Source organism: Podarcis muralis, chromosome 12 (genome assembly GCF_964188315.1).
Source record: "Podarcis muralis chromosome 12, rPodMur119.hap1.1, whole genome shotgun sequence".
Taxonomy (NCBI): domain Eukaryota; kingdom Metazoa; phylum Chordata; class Lepidosauria; order Squamata; family Lacertidae; genus Podarcis; species Podarcis muralis.
The window spans coordinates 62,867,388-62,888,831 of record NC_135666.1 but is presented as its reverse complement, the minus strand read 5'-3'; the positions used below and the strand labels follow the sequence as shown (position 1 = coordinate 62,888,831).

The window sequence follows — 21,444 nt, the reverse complement described above, 5'->3', positions numbered from 1 at the left end:
ATACTGTATTTATAGAGACAAACTTTAGAGCAAACCAACAGGATGGCAGGTAAATATCAATCAAAGATGTGGCTGGAGGGCAAAGCAGTAGGCAGGGGTATTTTGTGTCATTGAGAGATTCTCTTGGCAGTTGTGAGATCAGGAGAGATGGGTGACTGCACTGTGGGGAAAGACTGTTCTGTACTAAAGAAACAGCTTTTGAATTCTTTAAAGATTCTCTCTACCATAGAGGATCAAATTTCTAGATGAATAGCATTCCAGAAACTTAAATCAGGAATGTAGCAAAATGTAGGTGTCTGCCATATCACATTGAACAGATATATGTATTTTTTGATATGACATTGTACAGTAATAGTCAATTCTTTTGTATTTGACTGTATATCCAACTCTGCTTCTGTTGCTTGCTTTTTGTTGACAGCACTAAATAAAAAATATACGGTACCTGTCACAAGATGAAAATGTGATTAAGTGATTGAGGTGGCAGCTTTTAGAGCCTGTTAAAATTAAAGGAAATGTTTCCTAGTTAACACACTCTCAGCAATAATAATCTATAATGGAATACATTTTGTGTTGTCACATGATTAGCATTTCCCCCAACTGTGTTACAAGAAGAGTTCAATTGCAGGCTGAGACCATGGTTCAGGATGTCAATGGCAAAATGTTGAAGGCATTGCTTCAGGTAGCTGACAAGAATTTAAATCTAATGCTATAATCACATATATGGTTTTGAATTGGTACTCCAATTTGCATCCAGTATAATAGGTGACTATATAATCACTGAATCTCTCACACCTATCAGCACAACACCACAAGGCTTTTATTTTGTTGTTTTCATATGTCTTTCATGCTGTGCAAAAATGTGTGACTATCCTTTACTCCTCTGAGCATGAGCGGGATGACTGTTAAGTTTTTGTTGTTGCCCATGAAAGAATGAAATCTTGTTCTAATGAATGAAATCCCAACTACTGCTGAGTTTTCCAAATTCACTTTTGCTTCCCCCCCAAAATGTCACTGATTGCTTATTTATGTTTAGAATCCTTTAGAATCCTTTTCAAAATATCTGTTAATTTTCATTCAGCTGCTTGAACTGTATAGTTATTCAGTGATAATGGCTATTTTCTGGACTTGTGATTTGATTTCCTCCTCAGTGGCAGCTTGACTCTGTACTGTATAGGGCTTTGGAATATATGAGTTAGCAGTTCTGCCCTGTGGCTGAAATAATTTTCTTTCTGAAAAAAATTGCAGAATTGAAGGGAATCTGTGGATCATGTAGTTCACATTGGTAATTAAACTGGTCAAAAACACTTGATTTTTTGACCAGGCAGTAGTACAGATGTTGGCACGTAATTATTCCTGTTAGTTTAGAAGAACTGTATTTTTTTTACTTTTTTAAATATTTAAGCTTAATTTAGTTAACTATTATGAGACAATGATATGAAATTTTACACTATTGTGATCAACTATTTCAGTCTTAAAGTGTTATGTGAATATAAATGTATATTAATAATATTCAAGACATTGAACAGTTAGTCTAGGCTTTTATTCTTGAGTCCTTTGGATAGTTCACACCACTATGATTTTTTTTATAGAAAAAGAAATTTAACCACTAACGCACACATAGCACATTTAATAGACCAAAAAAAAAAAAAAAAAAAAGGGTTTTGTGTGCTTCCAGACAACAGCAAACCAGGAGAGAAGAAACATTTACTAGAGTTTGACAATATGAGGCAGTAAAAAAATAAATAAATATTACCTACACATGGGCATTCTTGGCTTCAAGGCATATTTGACAAGTCCACTTTTTTCAGTGGATGGTGTTGCAGCCAGGCATCTGGCCCCCCGCAGTGATCCGGCATGGGGGTGGGGAGTTGACGCTGCCCCCGTGCCATCCCTGTCCATCACCGGTGCTGGGCGGTACCATGCTCAGTGTGGCCCCGCTGGCCAATCAGCACTGGTAGGGGGAGTGGCCACAGGAAATTTAACTGCGGTGCTGCTAGGGGCCCCCTCCTCTCACCCTTTTGCTGGATCTCCCAATCCACTTGGTCTTTCTTCATGCTTTGCTCTGACATGACCTTGCTGTGGACAAATTTCAGCTGCCAAATTGTTGGGACCAGGTCGGAATTTTTTCCACTTGGCAAATTGGCGCCAACCATTTGGTTTTCACCTACCTGGTAGCAATCGTCACAACTTTGTGTGGTTAGACATTGGGTAAGCCTTTGTTTGGTTGGAGCAAAGTTGTAGCCTGCATCTACCCCTCCTCAGTAAGGGTATCCTGTTAAAGGGATCTGGGGGTGTGCATCCTGTCTGATGCCCGGACGTGAGCTAGGGCCATGCCACGACCCCAACGGGGATCCCTCGGGCTGCCCCTATTTGATGTAAGCCATAAGGCCCACCCTATTGGTGGTTTAACCTTAAATTCACTCCCTGCAGATGGGTGGGAGTCGTGATGTAGCCTGACCCATTGCCTAAACCAAACCGCTCACATCTGTAACCAATAAAGTTGTGGCCTATTTGAACCCATAAACCTACATACTTGTGTCCATGTGTTTATTAATCACTAGGTAAGAGTGGGTCATGGGGCCTTGGCACACAATATTTGAGTGCAATCAAATGCTAGACAGATTAACAATATTTTCCTGCCAGGTAAATGGACTAGTATACTGAAAGTATTCCCCATACCTAATCTATATGTCTACCATAACATGTGTACCAATTCTGAAAGGAGTGTAGCCTTTTTTTTCTATTTAGGATCGTATTGCATTCTGATGTTGAGCTTGTAGTCCTAAACAGGTGAAATGGTGTCTGAATTTGTAGGATATGGAAGTTTCACCTTTAATGGACATGAAATCTGCTTTCAGTAGAGAAGTGACATACAGCATATGTAACAGTGGAGGATGCAAGACCTGTCTAGGATTCTAAGATAGCATTTGATCTGATCAATTCATGTTAAAATCTAATTTAATCCATTTTGTTTCACATGACTTGGGTGTGATATTTAAAATTACAGAAATCTGTACTTGCTTTAATGAAAGTTTTCCACATCTTGCAAATGTCTGTGTAGGACTTCTGTGCTTTATCAGCTACATTAATCAACTCATATGTGTCCTGCTTTTAGAAACAGAGCAAGTTTTGCTCAAGAATGTTTGTTTTTACTCATGCTATTAATATTTTTTTTAATTGTATGTATTTTATTTATTTAAATATTTCAAAACCCCACTTTCATATAAAATATTGCAAGGTGGAATACTGCCTTAAAACACAATACTACAACAAAAAACAATAGGAACATCAAATACATCAGTAAAAGCTGGATGGCAAAGAATCTCAAGTTCAAAAGGCCTGGCTGAACAATACAGTTTTCAGATGATGAAGGGATGACTCCTGCTAAACCTCTATTAGGGAGTCAGATTGGACCCAGATTGTTTTGGACCCTGTGAATTAGCACGAAAACCTTGAACCTGGCCCAGTAGCAAATTGGTAACTAGTGATGTTCTATCAGCAGTGGAGCATCAGAACATAATCGTATCAGATACATTATTACTCCTTTTACAATGGCTCCAGTAATGTACATTTCCCCCCAAGTTTTTCAATCAGTACCTAACAAGCCTGTTCCATTTTTCAAAAAAATGTTTTTCAAAAAACTGCTTCTCTAACCTTCACCATATTGGTGAATTTCACAACAATGGGGTTATTAGTTTCCCAGTTTGCACAGATTGTTATCCATATCATTACTAAAAGGTTATTTTATCATGTTTGTGTCTTTTGTTAGGCTTAGGTCACCAAAATTATATAATTGGTTAATCTAATTGCAGTTTGTATCCCTTTATTATTTTAATTTCATTTAATATAGTTGCCCAAAATTTTTAGGACAAGTTGAATCATGTAATTTTCTGATTAATAGTATGTTAGTTTTATCAACCAAGCTATGGGTTTTTTTGTTTTTTTGTTTTTAAATTATGGTAGATTTAATAAAATGAGAACCTATGACAAGTTCTTCAAATGTGCAAGTAACCCAGCCTTCTCTCAGGTTTTCACACATACAGCAACGAAGTTCGATTCAATATTATATGTCAGCCTTGCCCTTGTCCTCATTCTTCAGATGGGCCATTAATCTTTTAATGATTATTAATGTATGTGTATTCCTTTATCTGTTCATTTGCCACTTTATTATTATTTTCAATTAAACACAAAACTATTCTAGGGATGTTCCTAGGTGAGAGTGTATTGGTGCTATCCACAAATTGTTTCCGCTAAAGATTTGCAGAACACATTGCCTTAAGAGCTTGACCATGAAGAAATAAAGGTCTGGATTAAATAGATCAGCAATCTTTATTTTAGTCAGATTTTAGGTTTTTTGTTGTTGCAGCTGGAGCTATTACAACTAGAAAATAAACTATATATTTTGAAAAGTGATTTGTCTGTTTGTTCTCTACGTATTGGGATGCTTCTTGAGATATAACCACCAACTAGTCTATAGTTATTACACTCCATTGGATACAGAGTGGGCTTTTAAATAAGTGGATACATCATAGCCTCTTTCAGATCAGGTAGCAGCACACCATCATGCAATGCTGTGACTACCACACCTCTGAGCCCATCAGTCACCCCATTTCAGTTTAGTTTCACAAGCCAGGGCAGGCAAGGATCTAATGAGCAGATGGCTGGATGCATCATTGCATCCTATACATGCATCCTATACATATAACCAGGCTGCATTCACTGGAACTGATCCCTCAACCATGGCTTTGATAAAATGTTGGACACCTGAGTTGGCATGGCCACAGGAGCAGCATCTGCACCATTGCAGTCCCAAGCAACTTTATCTTCAAAATGTTTAGCCAGCCGATTACAGGTAGCCACCACATGCTCCAGAGGTCTCACCCCCTGGTCAGGCATGACCAGCCTTCAGGTCACATTGAACAACTCTGCCGGGCAGCTCTTTGAGGATGCAGTGGATCTATTTGCTGTTCCCACAGCCATGTGGCAGACACCGTAATTAATCTGAAAACATTCTCAGCCAGTTCCAGAGCAAGATTTAAGTTGCTTACCTACCAGCCAATGCCTTGTCAATTTCATCAAAAGAAGCTCCTCAGTGACAGTAAGAGCTGTTTGACAGTGGAATGGACTCCCACGTGAGGTGGTGGACCCTCCTTCCTTGGAGGTTTTTAAGCAGAGGTGGAATGGCCATCTGCCATGGATGCTTTAGATGAGATTCCAGCATTGCAGGGGGTTGACACTAGATGACCCTTTGGGTCCCTTCCAACTCTACAATTCTATGATTCTATTATCTGTCATTTTGTTTTGTGCATGGATGTAGTGGCACCCTAGAGGTATTTCCCTACTTTTCACAAAGTCTCTGACCACCCCCACTCACTGTTCCTTTGGTCATGAAATGATGAGCATTGTGTTTCTAATTCATAGCTATTCTAAGAAAAAGCAAATATTTGCTCAGTATATTCTACTGCATATTTGTAGACCCTACTCACTTCTCTTTAAATTGCTCGTGCCATTTTATTTTTGATGAAACGGCAATATAGTCAATGTGAAATTCAGGGGCGATAAACCCTCTGGCTCTTCTCCCTCCATCTGCCTTAGTAGGCTTGACCTCTTGCCCTAGTTGTCATTCAAGTTCTCAATGTGATTTCCCACTGTTTTGAATCAAGGCTACTCATGCATTTAAGAGATGAAACGTATTTCAACCAACTGAGAAAGAGGAAGAACAAAATTGATTTACTGATATTATTCTTCTACCACTTTGGAAGCCTCAGTTCACTTTTCTCGGTGTGGCCCTTTATTTTATGAGTCTGCTGGATCAAGCCAATGGCCCATCTAGTCAAGTGCCTGCTCTCCCCATTGCCAACCAGATGCCTCTTCTGGGAAAGCCACAAGCAGGATCTGAGCACAAGAATCTCCTCCCTTCCTTTGCTTTTCAACTACTGGTATTCAGAAGCATTGCTGCCTTTAGCTGTGCAGGTAGAGCAGAGCCATCATTGCTAGCATTATCACTAGCCTCTTTTAAAGCCACCCCAGCTGGTGGCCTTCATGAGTGAGTTCCATAGTTTAACTATGTGCTGTGTGAAGAAGGAATTTCTTTTATCTGTCCTGAACCATGACATCTAGTGGAGCTCTTCACACCCTCTATATGTTTTAATGGCCCTGAAGAATTTAGCATTGTCAGCAATCTTGGCCACCTATCTCTAGCTCATTTATGAACAAATTGAGAAGCACAGGTCTTAATATTGCTTATTGGCAGAGAACTGTCCATTTATTCCTTCTCTCTGCTTTCTGCACCTTAACCAATTCCTGATTCACAAGAGGACCTGGATACTCCTTTTCTTGGGTGCTAGTGGAACTCTCAAGTAAACACAGTTTGCATATGTTAGTGTCTGAAATTATATGCTGTTTTCCCCTTACTGATGAACAAAATGAACTTGCTTTATTATAGAAGAAGCAGAGGATTTTGGATAGAAACAGATTCCCTCACTCCGAACAAGAACACCTGTGTTGATAGAAAGGGTGCTGCATAGCTAGATTGGTAGTGTTAAAAATCTAAATGGCACCGCTTACTGGTGGTAAATTATAACAATATACAAAGCAATCAGTGTTTATTGTGTTTTAATGGTACTACAAGATCTGCCACCTGAGGAACCTCACTACTCCATCTCTTTTCTGATTTGTCCTGCTGATGACTACAGGAAGGTCTTAGTGGTGGGGCTTTCATTATGCCCTAGAAAGTTCTAGGAGTTTTGTTCTGTATTATCCAGGACTGCGAGAAGCTATGGGTGGCATTGCTCATGGTTCCCAGAGTTCCTAGAGATGGTGGCAAGGACTTTAGGGAATCAGTCTAGATTATGTTGTTGATTGAAGAACATTTCAGTTGACAGAGGTGGGTGAGTCTTGTTTTCACATTAATCTGTGATTTATTTATTTAAAAAAGCTCCATGTGGAAATTTGTATTTAAATGCAAATTTTTATCACAAAATGTTTCCAGGCACTTTGAATTGTGCCTGGAAACAGACCAGTAGCCTGTGAAGCTGTTCTAGCAAGGAAGTCACCTGCTCCCTATTGTTGTTGTTTAGTCGTTTAGTCGTGTCCGACTCTTCATGACCCCATGGACCAGAGCACGCCAGGCACTTCTGTCTTCCACTGCCTCCCGCAGTTTGGTCAGACTCATGTTTGTAGCTTCGAGAACACTGTCCCACCATCTCGTCCTCTGTCGTCCCCCTCTCCTTGTGCCCTCAATCTTCCCCAACATCAGGGTCTTTTCCAGGGAGTCTTCTCTTCTCATGAGGTGGCCAAAGTATTGGAGCCTCAGCTTCACGATCTGTCCTTCTAATGAGCACTCAGGGCCGATTTCCTTAAGAATGGATAGGTTTGATCTTCTTGCAGTCCATGGGACACTCAAGAGTCTCCTCCAGCACCATAATTCAAAAGAATCAATTCTTCGGCGATCAGCCTTCTTTATGGTCCAGCTCTCACTTCCATACATCACTACTGGGAAAACCATGGCTTTAACTATACAGACCTTTGTTGGCAAGGTGATGTCTCTGCTTTTTAAGATGCTGTCTAGGTTTGCCATCGCCTTTCTCCCAAGGAGCAGGCGTCTTTTAATTTCATGACTGCTGTCACCATCTGCAGTGATCATGGAACCTAAGAAAGTAAAACGCTAGGCTCACTTAGTTGGCAGATCCTGACTATGGGGCTGTTTGAGCCAGTTGAAGTTTCTGAGTCCTTTTCAGAGTCAGTCCCATGTTGGTTGCACTTCAGAAGTCCAAACAGGAGTGGAATAGGGTTGGGTTGGAAGTTCCAAGCTGAATTAACCCTTAGGGTTCTAGAAAATGTTTTAGCAATGTGTTCAAGCTCCCACATGTATTGCGAGGCCAGACTGCTTTTCATAAGGTTTTCCTTTTTTGTGCACCAGAGTTCACATTGTCATATCTCTGTGTCTCTGACCTGCAGATGTAGGACTATATTGGATACTTTATCATCTGAGCTATGGCCATCCTACATGGCATTTCTATACCATGGTGGTGCATTATGATTAGGTGCTAGGTTACACTATATCTGGTGTTTTGTTTTGGCAATGTAGGTGGGGGTAGTCATCAGTGTGGGGGCAGGTACCATAATCCTTCCTCTTTGTGGCAGTTGTTAAGAGAATGGTCATGGATTGAAGGAGTAAAGGACATAGTGTAAATGTGCTCCTCTGCTCTGCTGCCTACATCCGACCCACTGTTCCACTCCATTTCAGCCATTCTGTTGGATTATCTGAGATGTTCCACTATCTAGCATATTTGTCATGGGGTGGCATAGCTGTTGTTCTGCCAGTGTCTCACTGAACGCTAGGGTCACTTAGTTGGCAGATCCTGAGTATGGAGTTGTGCTCTTCCCAGTCACTAGACGGGCTTGTTGTGGCCTTACTGGAAAGCTTATAGCTAAGACCAAGACCTCTAAAGCTGAGAAGCTATTTTCATATTTCTAGTTACAGATAGGTAGCCATGTTGGTCTGCAGTAGTCGAAACAAAATAAAAAAACTTCCTTCCAGTAGCACCTTAGAGACCAACTAAATTTGTTATTGGTATGAGCTTTCGTGTGCATGCACACTTCTTCAGATACAATTCAGATTCGTGTGCATTTTGTTTAGGCTATTTTCATGTAAGTGTTCCAGGAAGATATTTCAAGAAATAACACAGTGCAAAATCTCTTACCGAATTTAACTGAAGTAGAGTATTTTCTTTGTACTTCATGTGCTGAGTTAGTTTGAGTCATCTGGCCATGCTGAACTTGAGGTTTTGCAGATTCCACTTTGACAAGGCACCAGAGAGAAGCAAACAAATAAAAACAAGCACTACTGCTAATCATTTTGGGAAACAGAAAATACAGCAAATTAATTTAACTTACCACAGTATCAACCGATGTGAACTCAAGGGTTTTTCAGACTGTTGAGGGTTGGGTTAAAGTGTATGTCTTTCACTCTGCTAATTGATCTTCTTCTTCTCTGGCGATCATTCGTAGCCAAGTAAGATTGTCTTCCATGAATGTGGTCTTAACAGTGAGTCCGTAAGTGACTGTGGAGGCCAATTGTGGATCCATACGTCCTTCCACAGTAAAGACATAGGTTTCCAGGCAGGAGTTGATCATGGTGAGGATTTGTCAAATGTGCCTTCCTCTTAGCTCATTTCTCCCTTCCTGAGTTCGTGCTTCTTCAAAGTCCATGACACCTTTGGTAAAGGCTGTTCTCCAGTTGGAGCACTCACAGGCCAATGTTTCCCAGTTATCAGTGGTTATACTACATTTTTTAAGATTTGCCTTGAGAGAGTCTTTAAACCTCTTTTGTTGTCCACCAGCTTTCCATTCTTAGATTGGGAATAGAGTAGTTGCTTGAGAAGACAATAAGCCCATTTCAATATACTGTCAGGGTTATGAGATACATTTTGATTCCTCTCCTCTGGAGTATTGTTTATGATTTTTTAAGCCTTTGTTTGTTCTTTCAGGCTGAATTGCATTTCCGCTTTACAAAATTCCTTTGTAAATAGCATTGTAAGAAATAATGTATACTCTCTGTATAGGTGTCAGGGAACTGACATCGGAGCCAGAGGCGGAGGCAAGGCTCCCAAGTGATGCTGGAGAAGGGCCAAGCAGGGAGAGAGGCAGCTCATCAGCTGGGGAAGGAAATGAGCGTAACAGCGGGGATAAAGGGGGGCAGATGGGAGAATCGGCGAGGGGGCTCCAGGACTCCTCGCCGGAGACCAGCGAGGAGAGCACGGGTCCTCCGCTACCCACACCCTCTCTGCGCAGAAGACTTCCGCGCAGAGAGAGTAGGAGGAGACTTGGAGTCAAACAGCTTTTATGCTGGAAAAGGTTTAAGAAACGCCCACTGACGGATTCTGCTAGCGACTGAAACAGCCACGAAGTGAAGGGCTGTCCAGACAGAAAAGGCTTAACCAGGCACACTAGCCAGGAGTGGTGGCAACTTACGCACGAGCAATCCCCTATAATCATTACAGCAATCCGTCAGTCCCCTACGTTGCTTGTGCGCAGCGACAGACAGGCAGCATAATGAGCCACACCGGAGAAGCCGGCGCCATGGAGGGAGCAGCTGGAGTGCAAAATCTGGTGGAGAGGAACCGAGATTTGGAACAGCATGTGGCTCTTCTGACGGCGCGGTTGGACGAAAGGCGGGCTCACGATGCACAGGTCAGACCCACCCCCATAGCAAGGACTGGTACACAAGTTTTGGGGAAAGCCCCAGGACTACAACACGTTCCGAACGGAAATAGAATACGCTTTGGAACTGCAGCATAATGATTTTGCTGACGATGGGGAGAGGGTGGCCTATATTGTCGGGCATCTACAGGATGGGGCCAGGGAATGGATCAGGCCCCTGATGGCAACGCAGAATGCCACCTTGAAAGACCTTAGGAAATTCTTCCAGGCATTGGATGGGATGTACTCCAGTCATGTGCAGCAAAGTGTGACTCGGCGAGAACTGATGGGGTGCAGGCAGGGGAATCAGTTAGTTAGAGACTACTGGTCGCGCTTTGCAATGTTAATCCACCGCCTGGAGTCGATTGATCAGCTGACCAAGGCTGTGCTTGCGTTTGGCGTAAGACAGGAAGCCCGGGCTCAGGAGAGGCGCGAAGGGAGAGGGGAACGTTGCCATGACTACAGCATTCCTGAAATACTGAGGCAGCCTTCCCCGCCGGCTGAGCCAATGGAAATAGATGGCGCGTGCGCGCACGAGGTTTCAAGCTCCAGTGAAGGTCGCAAGAGGGAGGGAAAGGATTGGAAAACCAAGAAGAAGTGTTTCCTCTGCCAACGGCCAGGACATTTTGCCAGGGTCTGCCCTCAAAGAAAGGCCTGGCAAGGGATGGTGGGAGCTGCTGGCGGTGAGGAGGAGGGGGGGAAAGGGGCAGGAGCAGGGAAACGGCAATGCTTGGCTGCCAATCAGCGGGCACAGCAGCCAGGCCAGCAACCAATAGAAGTGCCCCAGCCAGACCCCCCCCAGGGCGGCTATAGCCATAGAAGTGGTGCTAGAACTCCCGAATGGGCACCCAGTCAAGGTGAAGGGGCTGCTGGATTCAGGCAGTTCCTGCAATTTCTTCAGCAAGGACTTCGCTCTAGAGCACCAGCTCCACCTGCTGCCCCTGGATTTTCCCTTGCAAGTGACCACCATCGATGGCAGGGAACCTCTGGAAGGGGAAGTGACGCACCAGACCCCACCAATGAGAATGAGGGTTTCCAGGCACACGGAGACCATTGCCTTTCACGTAGCCACACTGGCAGGACCCCCAATAATATTAGGGATGAGCTGGCTGGCACTACATGATCCAGTAGTGGCATGGCACCAGCGGACGGTCACCTTTGGGTCAGCTTACTGCTTGGAACACTGTCTGGGGGGGAAACCCAAGGATGACCGTGGCCAGGGTGGCTGGGATAGCTGTGGAGCCAAAAGGGGAGGTGCCACCACAATATGCTGACCTGCAGGAGGTCTTCAGCGAGAAGGAGGTGGATAGACTACCCCCATAGGCCCTTTGACTGCCAAATCAACTTGCTCCCAGGGGCTCAGCTGCCGGTGGGTAAACTGTATGCCATGTCGGACAGGGAGATGCAGGAGTTGCAGGAGTTTATTGACAAGAACCTGAAAAGAGGTTTCATAAGAGAATCAAAGGCGGTGGTGGGCAGTCCGGTGTTCTTTGTGGACAAAAAAGATACTAATCAGCCTAGATTGGTCGTAGATTACAGGTCGTTAAATTTGGTATCAGAACCCGTGACCTTCCCAATGCCCAGGATTGACGACATTTTAACACGGGTGAGGCAGGGGAAATTTTTTACCAAGCTGGACCTCAGGGGAGCATACAATTTGATCAGGATGAGGGAGGGGGACGAATGGAAAACCACAATGTTCACCCCCCTGGGGGCCTTTGAGTACTTAGTTATGCCATTTGGATTACAGTCGGACTCTGCCTGTTTTCAAGCTTTCATGCACCACGTGTTGGGGTTCCTGCTGTACAAGAACTGCGTAGCCTTCTTGGATGACGTCTTAATCTATTCGGACAATGAGAAGCAACATGTCAGAGATGTCAGGGAAGTGCTAAAGAGACTGCAGAAGCACCAGTTGTGGGTCAAGCTGGAAAAATGTCAGTTTCACGCCAGAGAAGTCGAGTTTCTGGGGTACAAGTTGTCAGACAAGGGCCTAGCTATGGACCCAAGCAAGGTGCAGGTGGTGCTGGAATGGGAGGCCCCCAAAACCTGGAAGGACGCGCAGAGGTTCCTAGGGTTCAGCAACTTCTATAGGAAGTTCATCAAGAACTTCGCCCACTTGACAGCGCCCATCACGGATTGTCTCAGTAGCAAAAGGAAGTTCGTGTGGACAGAGGAAGCCCAGCAATCCTTTGAAAAACTGAAGAAGGCGTTCGCTTCGGAAGAGCAGCTCCTGCACGTGGATCTGCAGAAGCCCATGAGACTGGAGACCGACGCGTCCAATAGAGCCATCGGAGCGGTACTGTTGCAGCCAGGGGCCCAGGGGCGCTGGAGGCCGTGCGCCTTTTTCCCGAGGAAGCTGAGCAAGTCGGAGCAAAACTACACGGTGTATGAACGCGAATTGCTAGCAATTTATGCAGCTTTTCGACGATGGAGACATCTGCTAATAGGGGCGCAGCACAAGATCCAGGTGTGTACGGATCACAAGAACTTGGAATACTGGAGGACTGCGCGAATACTCAACCAGAGACAGATTCGATGGGCACAGGAGTTCTCCAAGTTTTCCTTCGAGATCCGGTACGTACCGGGAGAGGAAAACGTAAGAGCAGATGCTCTCTCCCGCAAGCCGGAGTACATGGAAGGAGACGGACCGCCGGAAGCCAGACACGTGTTCCCCGAGAACCGATGGGTGTGTGTGGGAGTGTTGGTTGGGAAACGAGAACTGGCCGGGCTTACTAGAAACGACGAATTCGCTCAAACTAAAATCAGGGAAATCAGGGACAGAAGGGAAAACCATGGAGGGTTTGAGGAAAAGGAAGGGCTACTGTACTACAAGGGGGGGGGGCTGTATGTATCGGGGGAGACCTTGAGGGGAAGGGTACTCAAACAACTCCACGACAACCCAACAGCGGGGCACTTTGGTCAACACAAAACCATGTTGCTTGTCACCAGGCAGTTCTGGTAGCCAAGGGTAAGGGAAGAGGTACGGGAATATGTACGGGGGTGCGACCGTTGCCAGAGGGCAAGGGGGGAGAGGACTGCCCCCGCAGGGTTACTGGAACCCTTACCCACGCCGGGAAGACCCTGGGAGGTGGTATCCATCGATTTTATGACAGATTTGCCAAAGTCAAGGGGAAAGACAGCAGTCATGGTAGTGGTCGATCTACTTACAAAAATGTGCCACTTCATAGCTTGCTCACATGCGGTGATGGCAGAGGAAACAGCCAAGTTGTTTGTGGATCACATCTTCAGGCTGCATGGGGCTCCCTCGAGGGTCATCTCCGACCGCGGGAAACAATTTACTTCCCGGTTCTGGAGGAAGCTCATGAGCTTGCTGCAGGTCGAAGTGGGCTTCTCGACGGTGAGACACCCGGAAACCAACGGGCAAGCAGAAAGAGTGAACAGTATTCTCCAGCAATACCTATGCTGCTACGCCAGTGAGAGACAGAACGATTGGGTAGAGAAACTCGCGCTGGCTGAATTTGCGTACAATAACGCTGAACATGTGTCCACGGGAATGAGCCCATTCATGGCCAATTATGGGTGTCACCCCAGGGCCTTCCCGGGGAGTGGGGAGGAAGGGTGGAGCATACCTGCGGCAGAGCAGTTTGTGGAAGAAATGGAGGCCTTGCAGCATCAACTTAAGATGAACTTGGAACGGGCCAAGGAAATTTACAAGAGGCAGGCAGACAAGCACCGTAGGGAAGGGGAGACCATACGGGTGGGAGACCGGGTGTGGTTGTCAACCCAAGGGTTACCCTTTAAGGGAGGGTGCAAGAAGTTGCAGCCAAGACGGCTGGGACCTTTTGAGGAGACACAGCAGGTGAACCCCGTGGCATTCAAGCTCAAGTTGCCTGATAGCATGAAGATACACCCGGTGTTCCATAGGTCCCTACTCTCACCGTACAGGGAGGGGCGGGAATTCCCGGGGCGAGAGGGAGAAGTCACCACACACCCGCAGATTGAGGAGAGGGAACACCACAACCAGGCCACGGAAATACTCGATTCAAGATGGCGAGGGCGCCAGGTGGAGTACTTGGTAGCTTGGGAGGGAGAACCCGGGTCGGAAAACATGTGGGTTCCCGCGGAGGCAATCAATGACGGGTATCTTGTAGAGGAGTTCCACAGCCTGTTCCCGGACAAACCTAAACCACTAGCGACATTCTGGGAGGAGCAATTTGGAACCACAGACGATGAAGAGCATTTTGAGGGTTTTTCTGCCTCCGAAGAGGAGGGAGGAGAGGCTTCAGAGGAAGAAGAATCAGACTGGGAGGCCCACCCCACGGGAAGAGATCGGAGCGGGTGGGAAGCGGGTTTTGAATCCTCAGAGGATGGCGACAGCTCCTTCCGGGGATTCCCCACCTCGTCGGCCGAGGAAAGGGACGAAGTTGGATCACAAAGTCGGGCCGGGGGTGGAGGGGGTCCTGGGGGGGAGGTGGATGTCAGGGAACTGACATTGGAGCCAGAGGTGGAGGCAAGGCTCCCAAGCGATGCTGGAGAAGGGCCAAGCAGGGAGAGAGGCAGCTCATCAGCTGGGGAAGGAAATGAGCGTAACACCAGGGATAAAGGGGGGCAGATGGGAGAATCGGCGAGGGGGCTCCAGGACTCCTCGCCGGAGACCAGTGAGGAGAGCACAGGTCCTCCGCTACCCACACCCTCTCTGCGCAGAAGACTTCCGCGCAGAGAGAGTAGGAGGAGACTTGGAGTCAAACAGCTTTTATGCTGGAAAAGGTTTAAGAAACGCCCACTGACGGATTCTGCTAGCGACTGAAACAGCCACGAAGTGAAGGGCTGTCCAGACAGAAAAGGCTTAACCAGGCACACTAGCCAGGAGTGGTGGCAACTTACGCACGAGCAACCCCCTATAATCATTACAGCAGGCCATTATTTATTTATTTATTTACCTTCTTAAATATTAGTCTATTAATAAGGGGGTAGATGTTACTTCCAAAACAATGAGAAACTGTTTGAAAATAGTCAGAAAAATTAATCTATAGGTGGTACATGACACCAGTCAAGCTTGGAAAAATTTACCATTTGCCCGATAATAAATGTTGGAAATGTAACGAGATTGAAGGTACATTCTTTCACCTTTGTTGGACATGCCCAAGGATTAAGACATTCTGGGAGATGATTTATAGTGAAATGAAAAAGGTATTTAAATATACCTTCTTGAAGAAACCAGAGGCCTTTCTCCTGGGCATGCTCGGCCAATTGGTGTTAAAGAAGGATAGAACTTTCTTTATGTATGCGACAACAGCAGCAAGAATACTCATCGTGAAGTATTGGAAGACACAAGATTTACCCACCCGAGAAGAATGGCAGATGAAGTTGATGGACTATATGGAACTGACGGAAATGACTGGCAGAATCCGAGACCAGGGAGAAGAGTCGGTGGAAGAAGACTGGAAAAAGTTTAAAGATTATTTACTGAAATATTGTATAATTAATGAATGTTAGAAGAATGTTGGAATGAAGTTACATGGCTTTAGTAGAAATGTTATAAGGAATAAGTATAAATAGATTGATAGAATATTAAAGGAAAAAATAAGGTTAGAATGTGTTAAGATAATTATAGGATAGAAAACAGAGGAAGATGGAAAGGAATTGCTGAAACAATTAACAGAAGTGGAATTCAAAAAGGGAGGTGTGAGGAGGTCATTGAAATAAGTGAATGAAAGATAAGTTACTGAAATTGTCTGATGTGTTTTAAACTGTTTTTGTTTTTGTTTTGTTTTTGTTAGTTTAATGTGTTGGTGTTATGTAGTGTTTTTGTATTGTATTGTATTGTTCTTTTTTGTAGTGTTTAAATTGTTGGAAAAGTAATAAATATTATTTTCTAAAAAAAAGAAAAAGAAAAAGAAAAATTAATTTGTCCTATTAATCACTTACAACAGTGGGGTTTGGGGTTTTTTGTGTTTTTTTGTGCTTAGAAAGCTTTCTGCCCAGGGTACTCTTTTCATCTGCGCTCATTTGCTAAGCTGATCTTTCATGTCTATTATGAAAGCCTGGACAAACACAAACCCCTGTGTTGCAAAATGTAACAATCTGCAAAAATGCAAACACAACACGCTGGCTAATAACTGTTAATGAATATATAATCAGTTATGATGTCATTCAAAATATACGAACAAGCCAGTTCAAAATGGTGTATATATCATACAACACATCTCACAAAATATACAAGTAACTACAAGTTATTACATGTATCAGAGTCAAACAAAGAATCAAACAAATCAATGAATAGCGAGGAACGCCAAGCCGTCTCTCAAAGGAAGACATCTCTCCGAAGTCTCAAAAGGACAGTATATCCGGAATAGTTCCTTCTGTCTCATTATTCCAGCAATTAGTTACCCGCGATTTGGAAAAGCTAGAATAGAAGGGCCCTAGAACTAGGGACAATCTAACAAAGTCACAACGTACCTGTCTCAATAACCTTTCTAATGACACCACTAAGGGACGCGGGTGGCGCTGTGGGTAAAGCCTCAGGGCCTAGGACTTGCAGATCGCATGGTTGGCGGTTTGAATCCCGCTGCTCGGTCCCAGCGCCTGCCAACCTAGCAGTTCGAAAGCACCCCCGGGTGCAAGTAGATAAATAGGGACCGCTTACCAGCGGGAAGGTAAACAGCGTTCCGTGTGCTGCGCTGGCTCGCCAGATGCAGCTTGTCACGCTGGCCACGTGACCCGGAAGTGTCTGCGGACAGCGCTGGCTCCCGGCCTCTAGAGTGAGATGAGCGCACAACCCTAGAGTCTGTCAAGACTGGCCCGTACGGGCAGGGGTACCTTTACCTTTACCTTTAATGACACCACTATAATTATTAAACCAGCAGACAAAGGAGTATTATTATCCAGAATAGACAACAGTATGTGGAAGAGGCCACAATATTATTTTCTGATTCCCCTTTTTTATGTTCAAATGGCCAAAGATCCCACAGATTCTATAGCTACCATTCTAAAAACAGTATTACAGCATGCATATTCAATAGGGGTACTTGACAAACACACTTTCGAGTTTCTCCTGCCTTCTTATCCTTGTACACCCATTTTTTTATTGTTTACCTAAAATCCGTACGCTCCCTGCCAGGTAGACTGATAGTATCAGGTTCCGGTTCCATTCTGGAACCCATTGCCAAATATTTAGATTCATTTTTACAACCTTTTGCCAGGGACTCTCCTGCCTACCTACAAGATACGGCTCATTTTATCTGTGCAATAGAGCATACTAGAGTTACTAAAATTATATTAGCATCTTTAGATGTAGCCTCCATCTATACCAATATCCCTCTAGATGAAGCACAGTTCATCATCAGTCATCTCTGGCAATCATGTTTGGACCCCTCTCCCCCTACTGAATTCTTACTTGATTTACTGGACATACAGTAAATGTAAATGTAGTGTTAGAAAAGAATTATTTTCGGTTTATGGATCAATTTTATTTTCAATTGCAGGGAGTAGTGATGGGATCTCCTTTAGTCCCCTAGTCCCCTCAGTAGCAAATATTTTCATGAATTCTTTTGAAAAAGCTCATATTCTACATCACAACCCCTATTCTTCATCTTTATTACTTTATTACAGATACATAGATGATTTATTTTTTCTTTTCAGCTTCTTGGCATGAATTAATTCCATCCACCCTTCTTTATCCTTTTCTGGACATCATAGTTCCATTTCATGCACATTCCTAGATGTCGAAGTCATCAAAAAGGATGGCTATCTGTCTGTTAAACCTTATCGGAAGCCCACCGACTGCAACTCTTTACTACATTATTCTTCCTTTCATCCTAGACTTCTTAAGGACAACCTACCATATGGACAATTTTTATGAATTAAAAGAAACTCTTCATTTAATCATGATTTTCTTAATAGTGCGGATGCTCTTTTGGATTCTCTCCGCTCTAGGGGATATCCTATTTCAGTCATTAATATGTCTAAACAAAGATCCATACTAAAGGACCGTTCAACACTCCTCACCCTGAACCCATTAGCAACGTTGAACACGCATGTCGCGGAATCGTTAGAATTCACCACTTATGCAGATAGAATTATTAGGATCATTCACAAACATTGGCACATTCTATGGACTTTCCCCTCATCAGCCTTAGGAGGACTAAGTCTATTAAGAATATACCAGTGCATACTGATATGACTCCCACTCATTCCATTGTCAATACCAGCCCTACGGTCATTATAAATGTGGCAGATGTTCATCCTGCCCCTTCTCGTTACAGATTAAAGAGATTTATGACAAAAATTCTAGCTTTAGGTTCACCATCCGTCATTTTAGTACATGTCAAACTAAAGATGTAGTTTATCTCATCAGATGTCTGTGTGACTTACTGTACATTGGTTCCACAACATGAGCAGTCGGGGTTCGCATTGGAGAACATTGTTCCTATATAAGGAATGCAATAACGGAGGCACCTCTGGTTGAACATTTCATTACACATCACCATTCGGATACAGATTTATTATTTACAGTACTATGGGTGAACCAGAAGAAACGTGGGGTTGGGCAAGATTTTGAACGGTTATTGCGTCAACAAGAAACCCATTTAATCTATTTGTTTAAATCCACATATCTGGGGGGATTGATTTCAGAACTTGACTTCAATTGTTTTATTTGAAATCTGTTGTATGTAAAATTTGTTGTATTCTAATACTATTTCAAAACCATCCAAATCTGTTATATTTTAAGTCTGTCACTTTATGGGTTGTCTTTGCATTGTGATGCCAGAAATGACGTACTGTTCCTTTAAGTTTCTTTACATTGTCTTCAATAATTGTTATTTGAGACACCTGTGGTCAACTTTATATGTCCTATGCATTTGTGTTGTAAGCATCAGCAGCTACACTATCCAGTGAGCCCTGATCCACTAGTATGAATATTTCATTGATAATTATTCGGTATGTACCTCTTTATATATATTTTGTTCTACTGTGTAACTTATATGCAGGTTGCTCAGTTTTGTTGTCATTCATTGCTTGCAGTGCCTTATATTCCATTTCTAGCTAATGAAGACTTTATTTTGAAACAGTTGAACTATTCCAGATATACTGTCCTTTTGAGACTTCGGAGAGATGTCTTGCTTTGAGAGACGGCTTGGCGTTCCTCACTATTCATTGATTTGTTTGATTCTCTGTTTGACTCTGATACATGTAACAACTTGTAGTTACTTGTATATTTTGTGAGATGTGTTGTATGATATATACACCATTTTGAAGTGGCTTATTCATATATTTTGAATGCCATCATAACCGATTATATATTCATTAACAGTTATTAGCCAGCGTGTTGCATTTTCATTTTTGTAGATTGTTATGAAAGCGTGGCCTGATGCAGAGGGTTCTGGAATCTAGGGCAGCAAGGAAGAAGGGAGCTCACCAGGAATCATTATCTAGCCGTCATGACTCTACCCAGGCCACGATCTTACTTGCCCTCCTCCATGCCCTCTTGTATGGTTTTGTGCTTGAACCTGGGTCTTGCCTGGGTGGAGGATGGAGAAATGGCAGCAGTGGCGGTGGCAGCAATGTGCAGAAACATTATGCAGCTGGGTATCTAGTGTGATGGCTACAAAGATAAAGAAAGTAGAAATCTGCCCAAAAACCTGCTCCGACCATAACGCAGTAAAGATGGAAATGAAAATGACAACAACTGGATCCTTTAGATGGAGAATGAATGAATGACTCCTTATTTAGAGACGAACAATTTTGTAAAAAGGCCCTAAAGACATTGAAAGATTACTTTGAGATAAACTTGAGAACAGAAGTTGAAAAAAGAATAATCTGGGACGCGAGTAAAGCCGTGATGCGAGGCTTCCTGATACAACAGAATTCAATCAAGAGGAAAAAGCAAAATGAAAGGAAAGAAAGAATTTTAGAAAAAATGAAGGAAGGAGAAAAGAAACTGAGGTCTAAACCAAAGTCTCAAGAAATTTTGAGAGAAATAAAGTATTACCAGACGCAATACATGGAACTGACAAATCAAGAGATAGAATGGAAAATCAAACAAATGAGACAAAGGACTTTCGAGTCAGCAGACAAATGTGGGAAGTTCCTTGCATGGCAATTGAAAAAGAGGCAAAAATTGAATACAGTCACCTGTTTGGAGATAGAGGGAAAGAATATTCATAAGCCAAATGAGATAAGTAATTGTTTCCAAAGTTTTTTTAGGAAATTATACACACAAGGGCCAGTGAACGAACAAGAAATAGATGAATTCCTTAAAAATCATGGACTACCTAAAATTTCAGAACAGAGCAAGTTGACTCTGAATGAGAAAATAACAGAACAAGAAATAGAGGAGGCCATTCAAAAAGCACAACTGGGAAAGTCTCCAGGACCAGATGGTTTGACGGCCAGATACTATAAAGCTTTGAAAGAATGTTTAGTGCAACCATTGAAAGAAGTCTGCAACGAAATACTGGAGGGGAAAAAGGCACCTGAAACGTGGAAAGAGGCTTTTATCTCACTTATACCAAAAACTGAGACTGAAAAGAATCAGATTAAGAACTACCGCCCGATATCATTACTAAATGTGGATTACAAAATATTTGCAGACATTTTAGCAAAAAGACTGAAGAAAGTATTGATAGGTGAGATTCATAAGGATCAAGCTGGCTTTCTCCCGGGAAGACATATGTCTGACAATGTGAGGAATATAATAGACATTGTGGAACTGTTGGAAATGAACATTAATAGAAAAGCGGTTTTGATTTTTGTGGACGTGGAGAAAGCCTTTGACAACATTTGTTGGAGTTTTATGAAAAAGAATCTCCAAGGGATGGGGGTAGGCCAAGGTTTTGAAAATGGTATAGGTGCAATATACTCTGAGCAGAAGGCAAAGCTAATTGTGAATAATGTGGTAACGGAAGAGATAGCTATAGAGAAAGGAACACGACAGGGATGCCCTATCTCCCCTCTACTTTTCATACTGGTCCTGGAGGTTTTGTTAAATATGATTAGAAAGGACCAGTTGGTTAAAGGAATTCAGGTCGGAGTGAAAGAGTATAAACTGAGGGCATTTGCAGATGACCTAGTTTTGACTCTACAGCAGCCAAACACTAGTACAAAAAGAGTTTTAGAACTGATTGAGATATTTGGTCAAGTCGCAGGATTTAAATTGAATAAACAAAAAACTAAAGTGTTGGAGAAAAACCTAACAAATGAAGAAAAAGAGACATTTCAGAATGAAACAGGTTTGGGGATAGCAAAAAAAGTGAAGTACTTGGGGGTGAATTTGACAGC

At 43.3% G+C, this 21,444-nt stretch overlaps 1 protein-coding gene and 1 pseudogene across 2 annotated transcripts in view; both read left to right on the top strand.

Moving 5' to 3' along the window:
- Positions 1 to 21,444, top strand: part of ADCY1 (adenylate cyclase 1) — a 221,327-nt gene that overhangs the window by 5,114 nt on the left and 194,769 nt on the right. The window lies entirely within an intron of this gene.
- On the top strand, positions 10,084 to 19,771 carry LOC144329337 (uncharacterized; annotated as a pseudogene).